We start from the raw sequence: 13,724 nt of genomic DNA, 5'->3' as shown, positions 1-13,724 counted from the left end.
TGGTTTACGGGGATAGGGTGGGAGCGAGGGCTTAAATGGGTCGGTGCAGACTCGATGGGCCGAATGGCCTCCTTCTGCACTGTATGTTCTATGTTCTATATCTTTCCCTCTAATTTAGTGGCCTATAGACAGCGCCGAGCAATGTAATTACACATTTTGTGTTCCTCAGCTCAAGCCAATTATTTTCTGTCCTTGACCTTTTTCTCCGGCTCTGCAATGTTTTACGTAATCAATACTGTCACCCCTCCTCCTTTCCTGTTGTTCCTGTACACCTTTTGTTCAGGAATATTTAATACCCAATCCTGCTGTTCTTTGAGCCAAGTCTCTGTTGTCATCACAACTTCATGTTTCCATGTGAGCATCTGAATCTACAACTCGCCAATCTTATTCTTCATACTCCTCACATTCACATACACACATCGCCGACTTGCTCCGCTCGCTGGGTGAGAACCAGATCTGCATATTCAAATGTGCCCAGGAGTCAACAGCCTAGTCGGGTCGGGGGCGGGTAGGCCTTGCCCATTGGAGGGGAAGTGATGGGGGGGCTTCCAGGGGCCTCGGGAAGCTTGGGGGTGTGAAGGGGGATGGGTCAATTAAGGGAGAGGGGCCTGAAATGGGGGGAATGGGGAGATCGGTGCTGCCTTTTAAAATGACACCCCGATCAGCGAGGATCCATTCCTGGAGCAGCTGAGCTCTCCAACAGGAAATTGACTAAAGTGTGGCCTTGGTGGGAAGAAACTCCCCAAGGTCCATAACATCGGAAAAGTGCTGTGCTATAGCGGGGTGAATCTCGGCGCTGTAGCCGCTGAGAAAAACTCCGCCAATCACGCCTAACGTAACACAGCCACTCACTAAATGATATTTGGGCATGATGCACATTGATGCAGTGCCGCATGTATTATTTACATTTGGGCAACATTGTGTAAAAGCAGCAAAATAAAGTTCCTATGGACAGCGACTTTAAAAAAAAATTAAGCTGTATCCTTAACCATTAATTAAGTCTTTCCATTATGCTTTCTCAGTACAGTGGGGGAAACCTCCTCTCCTGGAGTGACAATACTCATTTCACATTTATTGCATGGCACCAAAAAACTGAGCATTTAGTCACAGTCTGGCAGATGAACTGGATTAGCAGAGTTGTCCTGTCTGTGACTTGGCATTTAGCCAGTTAGCCAGGTGTTGCAACACCCTGGGCAAGTGTGCAGTCAATTCCAGTCCCACTTGACCCGGACCCGCAACTCAATTAACCAATAATTCTTAGAAAAATACCCTTGGCTGCCCAATAATTACAGTCACCAGGTTTGTAAATTTAAACACAATTACTGTTTACTTATAACAAGAACTATAATGCGATTTGCAGCAAATACAACTGGTTAACTATTATCTAATTCTTAACTCCCCACTTTAATTTGTCCCCCAGCTTCTACACACACTCTCAAGACAGACAAACACAGAGGGGAGGAGAGGGGTGAAAATCAGAAGTAAGGGAATAAGAGTCCTTCTTTCAGGTGGTTGTCTTTAAGCAGACCTTCCATCAAAGTAAGATCCAGGTCTCTGTTTCCAGCCTGTAATGGATTCACTATAGATTCATTCGGGTCTCGGAAGTTTCAGAAATACAGCAGCTCACAGCATTTCTGGAGAAACATGAGGGAGAGAGCAGGAGAGTGACCGAGAGAAGGTCCTTTCTCCTGAGTGTCCAAGATTCAAGCTGAGCTCCCTGGGTCTCTGAAAATCATTCCACTTGAGTGGAACTAATCGCCACCTGTTACCAGGCAGAATATGGCCTTTTAGTCAATTCACTGGCCACCAGCTAATGCATCGAATCGAGTCCTATCCCATCTATCGGGTGCCTAGAAGTCTGGATTTTGCTGCCCAAAGTTAGCAACACCCTATACTATGTTGTAACTTCTTGAATTCCTCCTTCTCTGCGTTGCTTGACTTAAAGATGTCCATTAAGCATCCATGGATCAAAAATGATAACCGCAAAAATAAAGAAAGTTGAAATAAGTGAATCAACAGGAAAGACTCTTATATATCCCCCTCCCTCAAAGGAATGGAATGTCGGGGCATGGACAAAACATTATGTGGTATGCAAAACATAAATCACCAACGCATCCATTCATCTATCCCCATTATATAAGTTCCCTTCCAAGTCTCTTCCATTTTGGAAAGTCTAATGCAGATAGGGAATATACAGTGAATGGTAGAACCCTCAAGAGTATTGAAAGTCAGAGGGATCTAGGTGTACAGGTCCACAGGTCACTGAAAGGGGCAACACAGGTGGAGAAGGTAGTCAAGAAGGCATATGGAATGCTTGCCTTCATTGGCCGGGGCATTGAGTATAAGAATTGGCAAGTCATGTTGCAGCTGTATAGAACCTTAGTTAGGCCACACTTGGAGTATAGTGTTCAATTCTGGTCGCCACACTACCAGAAGGATGTGGAGGCTTTAGAGAGGGTGCAGAAGAGATTTATCAGGATGCTGCCTGGTATGGAGGGCATTAGCTATTAGGAGCGGTTGAATAAACTCGGTTTGTTCTCACTGGAACGAGGAAGGTTGAGGGGTGACCTGATAGAGGTCTACAAAAGTATGAAGGGCATAGACAGAGTGAATAGTCAGAGGCTTTTCCCCAGGGTAGAGGGGTCAATTACTAGGGGGCATAGGTTTAAGGTGCGAGGGGCAAGGTTTAGAGGAGATGTACGAGGCAAGTTTTTTACACAGAGGGTAGTGAGTGCCTGGAACTCGCTGCCGGAGGAGGTGGTGGAAGCAGGGACGATAGTGACATTTAAGGGGCATCTTGACAAATACATGAATAGGATGGGAATAGAGGGATACGGACCCAGGAAGATTTTAGTTTAGACGGGCAGCATGGTCGGCACGGGCTTGGAGGGCCGAAGGGCCTGTTCCTGTGCTGTACTTTTCTTTGTTCTTTGAAACTAGTCAGCCCTCAAACGAGTGATAAAGCTTCTACAATCACATTATTCTATCCGAGAATGTGTACAATTTTAACATTGTACTGTTGTAATAATACATTCTAATGCAATAATCTTACATTTTGTGTATTAAACATTTCTAAAAATACAGGTGGGTTATGGTCTGTTCAAACTAAGCTTTGTTTATTGTCATATTGGACAACGTCAAAGTTATGAAGAGCTGGTATCACTGCCCTGCCCCTTGGCATCTCTGGCCATTTTAGTGGCTGGAATAAGCCCAGGGCGGCCTGCACTGGTTCACCCATGAACATGGCCTTAAATCTTCCAAACTCTACTTGGGTGTTCTGTGGACCACAGCGTTTTTGTTTGTTTCCACAGTATATTCAACATGCACTGTATTCCAGTCTCTAACTGAACCAGTCTCCATGGTTTTAAAGCTTTATTGGTTGAGAGTTTCTTATGTCTACATCATGATTAGTTAATGGAGTGCACGCTGGTGTTTCCCTCCAACTTTGTTTATATTCCTTCCATATCTTTATTAGATCTTCTTTCTGGTCTTCCCCTGCTGATAGGTTTTTATCTTTGGTTTTTGAACTCCATCTAATATTTTCAAACACTGCCTTGGTTCACTCTCTTCTTCAAAGTTAAAGGCAACATGTTTCCCTTTGTCATGTTTCTGGCTGTCCACATTGGAGAGAATCCCCTGAATTAGATTATTCTGCATTTCTGTCTCTTTCTGTCTCTCAGGTAATGCAGTCAGTCTTTCCTGATTGTCCAATGAATGTTTATCCAATGTTTTGAGAATCTTCTGCAGCCAAACTACAAGCAATATTGTCAATGCTGAGGGAAATATCTAGTTAACTTTTAACACAGTGAATGGTAGAACCCTCAAGCGTATTGAAAGTCAGAGCGATCTAGGTGTACAGGTCCACAGGTCACTGAAAGGGGCAACACAGGTGGCGAAGGTAGTCAAGAAGGCATATGGCATGCTTGCCTTCATTGGCCGGGGCATTGAGTATAAGAATTGGCAAGTCATGTTGCAGCTGTATAGAACCTTAGTTAGGCCACACTTGGAGTATAGTGTTCAATTCTGGTCACCACACTACCAGAAGGATGTGGAGGCTTTAGAGAGGGTGCAGAAGAGATTTACCAGAATGTTGCCTGGTATGGAGGGCATTAGCTATGAGGAGCGGTTGAATAAACTCGGTTTGTTCTCACTGGAACGACGGAGGTTGAGGGGCGACCTGATAGAGGTCTACAAAATTATGAGGGGCATAGCCAGAGTGGATAGTCAGAGGCTTTTCCCCAGGGTAGAGGGGTCAATTACTAGGGGGCATAGGTTTAAGGTGAGAGGGGCAAGGTTTAGAGTAGATGTACGAGGCAAGTATTTTACACAGAGGGTAGTGGGTGCCTGGAACTCGCTACCGGAGGAGGTGGTGGAAGCAGGGACGATAGTGACATTTAAGTGGCATCTTGACAAATACATGAATTCGGATGGGAATAGAGAAATACGGACCCAGGAAGTGTAGAAGATTGTAGTTTAGTCAGGCGGCACGGGCTTGGAGGGCCGAAGGGCCTGTTCCTGTGCTGTACATTTCTTTGTTTTTTGTTAATCAAGAAACACTTTTCAATCCCTCCAGATTTACATTCTCTGTTTTCCTTCACATGGATAATTCCTGCAACAAGTAAAGCTGAGGGTTCAATCTTCGCAAAGTCTGTTGGATTTATATGCACCATTCTTTGTTTTACAACTTTTACCTCTTCATCGGAGTCTTCATAATCACTGCTTTTATCTCCAATTAGTAATGCGGATTTATACAATTTGTGCTTTCCAGATTTCAAGAACCAAGAATAAAACAGCACAGGAACAGGCCCGTCGGCCCTCCAAACCTGTACCGGTCATGATACCATTCTTGGCCAAAACCCTCAGCACTTCCTAGTGCCGTATCCCTCTATCCCCATCCCCATCGACATGCCTTTTGAACGCCGTTAATGTATCAGCTTCCACAACCTTGCCCCAGCAACACGTTCCAGGCACTCACCAGCATCTGTGTAAAACTCCTGCATCACACATCTCCTCTAACCTTCGCCCCACAGACCTTGGTGACTGACCCCTCCACACTGGGAAAGAGCACCTGCCCATCCACTTTATCCATGCCCGGCATAATCTTGTAGACCTCTACCAGGTCACCCCTCAACCATGTCGTTCTAATGAAAACAGTTCGACTCTATTCAGCCTCTCTGCATAACTAACACCCTCCAGACCAGGCAACATCCTGATAAACCTCCTCTACACCCTCTCCAAAGACTTTATATCCTTCTGGTAGTGTGGCGACCAGAATTGTGGGCAATATTCCAACCACGGCCTCACCAAGGTTCTATACAACTGTAGCATGACTTGCCAGTTTTTATATTTGATGCCCCATCCAATGAAGGCAAGCATTCCGTATGCTTTCTTGACTACCTTGTCCACTTGTGTTGCCACTTTCGAAGATCTGTGTACCTGCACGCCCAGATCTCTCTGACCTGTTATATTCTGGGGGCTGTTATATTCTGGGGGCTATTATAGGGGATGGTTTAGCACAGGGCTAAATTGCTGGCTTTTAAAGCAGACCAAGGCAGACCAGCAGCACGGTTCAATTCCCGTACCAGCCTCCCTGAACAGGTGCCAGAATGTGGTGACTAAAGGCTTTTCACAGTAACTTTATTTGAAGCCTACTTGTGACAATAAGCTATTTTAATTTTCATTTCCTAAGAGTTTTACCAATTACGGTATATTTCCCCTCTGTGTTAGACCTACCAAAATGCATTACCTCACATTTGTCCTGATTAAACTCCATTTGCCATTTCCCTGTCCAAGTCTCCAACCTACCTATGTCCTGCTGTATCCTCTGACAATCCTCAACACTATCTGCCACTCCACCAACCTTTGTGTCATCCGCAAACTTACTCATCAAACCAGCTCTATTTTCCTCCAAATCGTTTATGTATACCACAAACAACAGCGGCCCAAGCACAGATCCCTGTGGAACACCACTGGTCACAACCTTCAGAAAAACACCCTTCTACTGCCACTCTTTGCCTTCTGTGACCGAGCCAGTTCTGTATTCACCTACTCTTCTTTACTTTAAGAAACAGAGAATAACACTTCGCTGGTTCCTTGAACTTTCATTTTTTTGTTGACAGATGTGGTAACGGAATCACTGCGGCTCTTCATCTACTTTTCTCTTCATTTTCAAAAGAAATGGATTACTGATTATTTCATCTACTTTGCTATTTGCTTCCTTCACTTTGAAGAGGCACCGTAGGCTTTTAAAAGGATGTGGCTTAATCAGCCGTTTGCTTGGCATCGTTCTACAATCATTACTGTCCTCATCCTGAATAGCTAATGCGACGCTACACAACAGGCATGTCTGGAAAATATTTGCACCTGCAGTAACTGGCAATGGGCTTACTACAAGAGGTTGTAACAAAGTACTTTTAGAAAAAGTTTATTTTTCTGTTTGCTGTCTTCTTTCGAAGCTTTGGAAGAATTATTTGCCATTTGTTCAAGGTCAGGTCAATTAGGTAGCAGTTGTTTATTATTTCTTCATAACCAGAACCCAAATCAGCTTCAGAACTCTTATCTGAATCTTCATCGCCGTCATTACTATTAGATTTGGGCCCCTCATTCTTCGGACCACCTTCAGTCTTGGAGTTCTCAGAGTCTGGCTCTCCACTGGATTTTGATTGACAAATTTCTGTGAGGAATCATTCTCGTAGAGGTAATTTTGTCAGTATCAGCAGAATCAGATTCACCACCATTGTCATTTGATACGTGACTAATGTCTTTCAACATTTCTTTCTTTGAGTCATTTAATGCCCAATGAGGCATTCCTTTTCTCTGCTGCTTGACTTAAAGATACATGTCCATTAAGCATCCGTGGATCAAAAAGGATAACAGCAAAAATAAAGAAAGGGTAAATAAGGGAAGCAAGAGGAAGGACCCTTACACAGGCGACTAACCAACAGGGAGAAGAGAGAGGGAGAATGCAGCTCCTTCGATGTTTTACGTGACACTTTCATTTTTTTGAAGCTCTTTTTCTGATTTGACTGATAATTCTGCCTGGACTTCACAGAAGAAATCTACAAGGACAGCTGGCTTTGTGACCTGCCTGGTGAGCTGCGAAATTAGACATGCTACTTTCTCAGAGCAGGTAAGCACTATGGCGTGAGAAATAGATGCCCGATTTCCTAATACATTGCAATAGATCCCCACCCCGGGGAAACGTGTTTGGCTGAATTTGGTTTCTTTAGTGCATTAATCGATCTGACAGGACAGCAAGGACATCATGGGGCGGCACGGTAGCACAGTGGTTAGCACTGTTGCTTCACAGGGACCCGGGTTTGATTCTCGGCTTTGGTAAATGTCTGTGTGGAGTCTGAGCATTCTCTCCGTGTCTGCGTGGGTTTCCTCCAGGTGCTCCGGTTTCCTCCCACAAGACCCGATAGATGTGCTTGTTAGGTGAATTGGACGTTCTAAATTCTCCCTCGGTGTACCTGAACAGGCGCCGGAATGTGGCAACTAGGGGTTTTTCACAGTTACTTCACTGCAGTGTAATATAAGCCTACTCGTGACACTAATAAAGATTATCAATCTATTTTGCTGTAGAAGCTATATTTGTCCAAAGTGCCAATTGCCCATCAGAATACTAAGCATTGACAAAAGGATCCCATGCCAGAGTCCCGCAACTATGTACCTTATCAATGGCCTTCTTATTTTGGCCATCTCCACCTTGAGTGGGTTTCCACTCAGGGCTCAGTTGGTCACGCTCTTGCCTCTGGAGCACAACATTCGGGGTTCACCTCACGCTCCTGCAGTCCCACAATGCTGCAATGGAGCACTGAGACCAAGGCTGACCCTCCAATGCAGCACTGCAGAAATACTGCGCTGTCAGGGGCACTGCTTCTGTGGACAAGGTGTTCAATGGAGGTCTGCCTGTCAGGTGGATGCGAAAGATCCCATTGCACAGTTTCAAAGAGCAGGGGAGCAATCCTGGGTGTTCTGTCCGATAATTAGCCTTCAATATTTGTCAGAAAAACCGAGCTACGATTTAACGACCGTGTTAGCCCTGGGCACAAATCCTGTAATGGCTGCTAAGTCTCGCGAGAGGCCGCGAGAGGGATTAGCGCCGGTGAGACTTTGGTTCACAATCCTCCCCACAGCCACACAATCAGGTTCACGACCAGGATTATAATAACAGCGGTCTTGAAGCTGCTACTTCCGCCCTCAACGTATGTGCCCAAATAGCCGGCGTGATGAAAACCAGTCATGAGGACCACATCGGTGGTGTACAGGTAGGTGCATTGCCCGGGTGCTGAGGGACATGCCCCCTGCCCCGTGGCACCCTGGCACCGACCCTGGCAGTGCCAAGCTGCCGGGCCCCATAGGGAGCTCCATTTGGAGGGGTTGCCCTTAAGTGTGGTGGGAGGGGGATGAGGGGTGCATCCCAATGCTTGTGGGGTGAGGGGAGAGCCTCGATGTTTATGGTGGGGGGTGGGAGGTGGGAGGTTGCCCCAAGGCTTATGTGGGAGGTCCTTCCAGGGGGGGTGGGGTTCTTTCAAACGCCAACTGGGATGCAGTTTAAAAATGTCTCCACAATCTTTGTGGAGCTGGCGTTACTGGTTCTATTGTACCCTGCCCCGCCCTGCCAGAGTGATGGCATACACCGTGGACCCCAGATTCTCTGCGCGCCAGAAAATCTGGAGTGAAAAGATGACTCTGCCTCTGGAGACATGCACGCCAGTTTTCACTCAGAGCCTGACACTGACAGATTTGGGGACGTTTCTATCCAGAGTGTCTGATTATTATCACATTGTTGCTTGTGGGAGCTTGCTGTGCGTGAATTGTTCACTTTCTCCATTACAGCAGTAGCTACAAATCAAAAGTACTTCACTGGCAAGTTCAGTGGTCGTGCAAAGGATGACATAAATACAAGTCTCCCTTGTATCTTTGTGACAAAACCGTCTGAGGACAATTGGAAACATCAGTTGTACACATTTATATTAACAGCAGCACTGACCCCCACACAATGATCGGATTTACATTAACTTTGCTGCCTTCAGACCTGCCGTCGAACAAAGAAATAAGAACAAACCATTGAGCCCCTCGAGTCTATTATGCCATTGAATTAGATAACATCTATCATAGATTTCACAGTGCAGAAGGAGCCTATTCGGCCCATCGAGTCTGCACCGGCCCTTGGAAAGAGCACCCTACTCAAGCCCACGTCTCCACCCCATCCCCGTGACCCAGTAACCCATTTAACCTTTTTGGACACTAAGGGCAACTTAGCATGGCCAATCCACCTAACCCGCACATCTTTGGACTGTGGGAAGAAACCGGAGCACCCGGAGGAAACCCACGCACACACGGGGAGGGTGTGCAGACTCCGCACAGACAGCGACCCAAGCTGGGAATCGAACCTGGGACCCTGGAGCTATGAAGCAACTGTGCTAACCACATAGTTAACTTGTCAGCATGGTAGCATTGTGGATAGCACAATTGCTTCACAGCTCCAGGGTCCCAGGTTCAATTCCGGCTGGGTTGCTGTCTGTGTGGAGTCTGCACGTCCTCCCCGTATGTGCGTGGGTTTCCTCCGGGTGCTCCGGTTTCCTCCCACAGTCCAAAGATGTGCAGGTTAGGTGGATTGGCCATGGTAAATTGCCCTTAGTGTCCAAAATTGCCCTTAGTGTTGGGTGGGGTTATGGGGATAGGGTGGACGTGTTGACCTTGGGTAGGGTGCTCTTTCCAAGAGCCAGTGCAGATTCGATGGGCCAAATGGCCTCCTTCTGCACTGTAAATTCTATGATAATCTTAATTCTTGTCCACTTGCTTGGTTCCGTAACTACCTCTCTCTATGGAAGAATTTTCTTATGAGGAGTTGAGTAGGTTGGGTATGTACTCATTGGAGTTCAGAAGAATGAGAGGTGACCTTATTGAGACATAGAGAGCTGGATTCACCGCCGTCGGAATGCTCCGTTTTGCCGGCAGCCCGGAGTTTCCCGACGGCGTGTGGGAAATCCCAATTGACCAGCCGGCGAAATGGATCAGCCCGCCGCGTGCTGAACCAGGGGCGTCATTCTCCGACCCCCCAGAGGGTCGGAGAATGGCCGTTGGCCGCCGTGAATCCCGCCCCCGCCAGTTGCCGAAGTCTCCGAAGGGAGAAAAGTCGGCGGGGCGTTAATGTCGCCGCTGCCGTCGGAGAATGTCACGGGTCTGCGCAAGACAGCCGATTTTCGGCCTGCCGATATTCTCCCTTCCGGATAGGCCGAAGTCCCGTCGACGTGACAACCGTTCACGTCGACGTAAATTAAACCTCCTTTTCATCGGCGTGACCCTGTGCTCCAGGTTCACGTCGACCAGCGTGGAGGTGAGTGACGGCCTGGGGGGTTGGCTCTGGGCAGGCGATGGCGTGGCCGCAGTCTGAATGCGTGAGGAGAGGTGTGTCTCGGGTTGTGTGTGTGTGTGTGCGGCGGGGGGGGGGGGGTGGTGGTTAGAGTGGGCTGGGCTCCGGGGGAGTGCCGGGAGGGGGTCCGTGCTGGGGAGAAGGATGGGGGGGGTCCGTGCCGGGGAGGGGGATGGGGTGTCCGTGCCGGGGTGGAGGTTGGGGGCGGGTCCCTGCCGGGGTGGAGGTTGGGGGGGGGTCCGTGCCGGGGAGGGGGATGGGGGGTCCGTGCCGGGGAGGAGGTTGGGGTCCGTGCCGGGGTGGAGGTTGGGGGGGGGTCCGTGCCGGGGTGGGGGATGGGGGGGGTCCGTGCCGGGGGGGGAGATGGGGGGTCCGTCCCGGGGTGGAGGTTGGGGTCCATGCCGGGGTGGAGGTTGGGGGGGGTCCGTGCCGGGGAGTGGGATGGGGGGTCCGTGTCGGGGTGGAGGTTGGGGGGGGGGTCCGTGCCGGGGAGGGGGATGGGGGGTCCGTGCCGGGGTGGAGGTTGGGGTCTGTGCCGGGGTGGAGGTTGGGGGGGGGTCCGTGCCGGGGAGGGGAATGGGGGGGGTCCGTGCTGGGGAGGGGGATGGGGGGTCCGTGCCGGGGTGGAGGTTGGGGTCCGTGCCGGGGTGGAGGTTGGGGGGGGGGGGTCCGTGCCGGGGAGGGGGATGCGAGGGCAAGTGAGTTGGTCCACCTGGCCAGGTGCCAGCCTCCAACAGTTGGACCCATGCGGTCCATGCCACCTGGCTGGGGGGAGGAGGGGATATGGGCAATGATGACATGTCGTCGTTCCCCTCCCCCCCACCAGACCGTCATGTTTTCCGATCATTCAGCGATGTTGGCCGCCGTGGCGGCAGCCGCTAATGTCTATGTTGCCCTGGATGAGGAGGAGGAGGAGGAGGAGCGTGCCAGAGAGGCGGCGCAGGCTGCCGCAGAGGGACAGGCGGCAGCCGCCCAGGCCGGAGGGACACCTGACCGACAGGACGAGGAGGGGGAGGAGGACGTCGCGGCCCCACGGCAACGGAGGCACCCGAGGGCGCCCCGTGTGTACCGGCCCCGGCAGTCATACCAGGACCTCACGGACCGGGAATGCAGGAGGAGACTCCGGATGAGCCGGGAAACCGTGGCACACATCTTCCACCTGCTGGCACACCTGTCACCGCGTGGCACTGGCGGGGGACACCCTCTCCCCGTGTCCGTCAAGGTTACGGTTGCCCTGAACCTTTATGCAACGGGGTCATTCCAGGCACCGAGTGGGGACCTGTCCGGCATATCGCAGACATCGGTGCATCGGTGCATCCGGGCAGTGACAGATGCCCTATATGCCATGGCGCACCGCTACATCCGCTTCCCCGTGGACCGGGCAAGCCAAGATGCCCGGGCCGTGGGCTTCTCTGCCGTGGCCGGGTTCCCCATGGTCCAGGGCGCGATCGATGGGATGCACGTCGCCGTGCGGCCACCTGCAGATAACAGGGCCGTGTTCACCAATAGGAAGGGGACCTATTCGATGAACATACAGGTGGTCTGCGACCACCGCACGATGATCCTGCACGTCTGCGCCCGTTACCCAGGCAGTGTACACGACTCATACGTGTTGTCGCGGTCATCCATACGCGGCATGTACGAGGGACGCCATCCCCGGCTGAGGGGCTGGTTGCTGGGCGACAGGGGCTACCCATTGCGATCGTGGCTGATGTCGCCTATACGGAGGCCACGCAATGAGGCGGAGAACCGCTACAATGATGCCCATGTAGCGACAAGGGGAGTGATAGAGAGGTGCTTTGGAGTGCTGAAGATGCGTTTCAGGTGCCTGGACCTCTCTGGGGCGCCCTCCAGTATCGGTCAGATAGGGTCGGCCGCACCATTGTGGTGTGCTGCGCCCTGCACAACATAGCCCAGCAGAGGGGCGATGTGCCGCAGGCAGAGGAGGGCGGAGTGGAGGAGCAGCAGGAAGAGGCCCAGTCCTCCCCAGATGAGGGGGATGGGGGTAATGGTCAGGGCAGACGGGGTAGACACAGGCGGGTGGCTGTCCACCGTTACCGGCTGGCCCAGCGGGCACGGGACAGACTGATAGCCCCCCGCTTCACTGACTAGATGGGCGTGGGAATCGGGTAGTATGGCCACAGACCGCACACCATGGCAACAGCCGACCACCCCCACCCCCCACCCATCCACCCACCCAGCACCCTCACCCCCCTCCCCAACCCCACCCACCCCACCCGCATGCACACCATCCCCCCCCCCATTGCCGATCCACCTGCGGCACAAAGGGCCGGGCTCACACAGTTGCGGGTGGACGCGTGTCTATTGCAGGGCATGGAGGATGATGACAACCCGCCCTGCGGTGAGCTCCTGGCTCCACATCGTTGGACTATGTCTGACCCATGGCCACAGTACCACCATCCACCCGGACGATCCCTGCATGCGGCTGTGACACTGCAGCGCAGGGTCCCGTCCTCTGCCCAGGTGATGTTGATGGCGGCCCAGGGGGAAGGGGGCAGACTCACCTGGGGCTGAGGTAAGACCACCCCTCACACACACACTTGCGCTCAACGTACATGACACCCCCGCACGCTTTGGACAGAGCACAAAGGCAGATTCTGTAGGTGTAACATTGACTTTAATAACCAAAGGAGTTCATGCACGTGCCCTAGCCCCTAAAACTCATCTGTGCCCTGCACCCGTGCTAACTTACTCAGTGTCTAATTGTTTGGCCTTACGGGCCCTTTGACTACGTCTATGTGGTTCCCCAGACGGTACAGCAGAACTGGAGGTGGACTCCTGTGATTTCTGCCCTCTGACACTGGACCCCTTTGGCGGCCGTTTCCCGGGGCGTCCTGGCCTAGATGGGCCAGGCTGCGGCCCGGGCGACTGGGATGGCGAGCTGCCAGCCTGTCCTGCCCATTGCCCACCCGATGCACCTGGGACGGAAGGGGGGGAGTCCGAGGTGTCGCGGTGTACCGGGACCTCCCCTACACGGGGAGCCGGGACGGACCACACCACCTCCTCCTCCCTCGGGGTGCCCGATGGCCCCCAGGCCTCTACATGGATGGGGGATGCGAACGGACTGGCCTTCCGACGCCCCCCCCGACATCTGGCGCTGCCAGTCCTGGAGGCCCGTGCTGGTATCGACAGGGGTCTGCAGGTTTGCAGCCATGGAGCCCAGGGGGTTGGCAAACCCTGTCTGTGATAGTGCGACGCCGGCTCGCACATAGCCACTGGCGCCGATGCCCTCAGCGATGGCCTGCAGAGACTGGGCTGTGGCGTTGAGCGCCTCTGCCATCTGGCGCTGGCACTGGCTCATGGCCTCCTGTGAGAGGGCAGC

The sequence above is a fragment of the Scyliorhinus torazame genome, chromosome 15 (assembly GCF_047496885.1).
Source record: "Scyliorhinus torazame isolate Kashiwa2021f chromosome 15, sScyTor2.1, whole genome shotgun sequence".
NCBI classification, from domain to species: Eukaryota; Metazoa; Chordata; class Chondrichthyes; order Carcharhiniformes; family Scyliorhinidae; genus Scyliorhinus; species Scyliorhinus torazame.
Note: the sequence above shows the minus strand (reverse complement) of the source record.